The sequence below is a fragment of the Musa acuminata genome, unplaced genomic scaffold (assembly GCF_036884655.1).
Source record: "Musa acuminata AAA Group cultivar baxijiao unplaced genomic scaffold, Cavendish_Baxijiao_AAA HiC_scaffold_574, whole genome shotgun sequence".
Lineage (NCBI taxonomy): Eukaryota > Viridiplantae > Streptophyta > Magnoliopsida > Zingiberales > Musaceae > Musa > Musa acuminata.
The window spans coordinates 10,001-12,500 of NW_027020813.1; positions in this window are offsets into that span (position 1 = coordinate 10,001).

Here is a 2,500-nt window from a genome sequence, read left to right on the forward strand (position 1 = left end):
GCGAGCGGCGAGCGGCGGACAGCGAGCGAAGCGAGAGGCAGCACCGTCCCTGCTATACGAAAGCCCCATCCAGCCCTGTGCCACCCGGGGGGTTCCAGGGTGCTGAGATGGCTGACATTTTGCTCCGCTCACGACGGTCACCGCGCGACGCAAGAACAGGCCAAAAACTGGCCAAAACGGCCCAAAAACGGGCCAAAACTGGCCATTTTTGGCTGCGCGAGCGAGCGGCGAGCGGCGGACAACGAGCGAAGCGAGAGGCAGCACCATCCCTGCTATACGAAAGCCCCATCCAGCCCTGTGCCACCCGGGGGGTTCCAGGGTGCTGAGATGGCTGACATTTTGCTCCGCTCACGACGGTCACCGCGCGACGCAAGAACAGCCCAAAAACAGGCCAAAACGGCCCAAAAACGGGACAAAACTGGCCATTTTTGGCTGCGCGAGCGAGCGGCGAGCGGCGGACAGCGAGCTAAGCGAGAGGCAGCACCGTCCCTGCTATACGAAAGCCCCATCCAGCCCTGTGCCACCCGGGGGGTTCCAGGGTGCTGAGATGGCTGACATTTTGCTCCGCTCACGACGGTCACCGCGCGACGCAAGAACAGGCCAAAAACAGGCCAAAACGGCCCAAAAACGGGCCAAAACTGGCCATTTTTGGCTGCGTGAGCGAGCAGCGAGCGGCGGACAGCGAGCGAAGCGAGAGGCATCACCGTCCCTGCTATACGAAAGCCCCATCCAGCCCTGTGCCACCCGGGGGGTTCCAGGGTGCTGAGATGGCTGACATTTTGCTCCGCTCAAGATGGTCACCGCGCAACGCAAAAACAGGCCAAAAACTGGCCAAAACGGGCCAAAACTGGCCATTTTTGGCTGCGCGAGCGAGCGGCGAGCGGCGAACAGCGAGCGAAGCGAGAGGCAGCACCGTCCCTGCTATACGAAAGCCCCATCCAGCCCTGTGCCACCCGGGGGGTTCCAGGGTGCTGAGATGGCTGACATTTTGCTCCGCTCACGACGGTCACCGCGCGACGCAAGAACAGGCCAAAAACTGGCCAAAACGGCCCAAAAACGGGCCAAAACTGGCCATTTTTGGCTGCGCGAGCGAGCGGCGAGCGGCGGACAGCGAGCGAAGCGAGAGGCAGCACCGTCCCTGCTATACGAAAGCCCCATCCAGCCCTGTGCCACCCGGGGGGTTCCAGGGTGCTGAGATGGCTGACATTTTGCTCCGCTCACGACGGTCACCGCGCGACGCAAGAACAGCCCAAAAACAGGCCAAAACGGCCCAAAAACGGGACAAAACTGGCCATTTTTGGCTGCGCGAGCGAGCGGCGAGCGGCGGACAGCGAGCGAAGCGAGAGGCAGCACCGTCCCTGCTATACGAAAGCCCCATCCAGCCCTGTGCCACCCGGGGGGTTCCAGGGTGCTGAGATGGCTGACATTTTGCTCCGCTCACGACGGTCACCGCGCGACGCAAGAACAGCCCAAAAACAGGCCAAAACGGCCCAAAAACGGGCCAAAACTGGCCATTTTTGGCTGCGCGAGCGAGCAGCGAGCGGCGGACAGCGAGCGAAGCGAGAGGCATCACCGTCCCTGCTATACGAAAGCCCCATCCAGCCCTGTGCCACCCGGGGGGTTCCAGGGTGCTGAGATGGCTGACATTTTGCTCCGCTCAAGATGGTCACCGCGCAACGCAAAAACAGGCCAAAAACTGGCCAAAACGGGCCAAAACTGGCCATTTTTGGCTGCGCGAGCGAGCGGCGAGCGGCGAACAGCGAGCGAAGCGAGAGGCAGCACCGTCCCTGCTATACGAAAGCCCCATCCAGCCCTGTGCCACCCGGGGGGTTCCAGGGTGCTGAGATGGCTGACATTTTGCTCCGCTCACGACGGTCACCGCGCGACGCAAGAACAGGCCAAAAACTGGCCAAAACGGCCCAAAAACGGGCCAAAACTGGCCATTTTTGGCTGCGCGAGCGAGCGGCGAGCGGCGGACAGCGAGCGAAGCGAGAGGCAGCACCGTCCCTGCTATACGAAAGCCCCATCCAGCCCTGTGCCACCCGGGGGGTTCCAGGGTGCTGAGATGGCTGACATTTTGCTCCGCTCACGACGGTCACCGCGCGACGCAAGAACAGGCCAAAAACTGGCCAAAACGGCCCAAAAACGGGACAAAACTGGCCATTTTTGGCTGCGCGAGGGAGCGGCGAGCGGCGGACAGCGAGCGAAGCGAGAGGCAGCACCGTCCCTGCTATACGAAAGCCCCATCCAGCCCTGTGCCACCCGGGGGGTTCCAGGGTGCTGAGATGGCTGACATTTTGCTCCGCTCAAGACGGTCACCGCGCAACGCAAAAACAGGCCAAAAACTGGCCAAAACGGCCCAAAAACGGGCCAAAACTGGCCATTTTTGGCTGGGCAAGCGAGCGTGCGAGCGGCGGACAGCGAGCGAAGCGAGAGGCAGCACCTTCCCTGCTATACGAAAGCCCCATCCAGCCCTGTGCCACCCGGGGGGTTCCAGGGT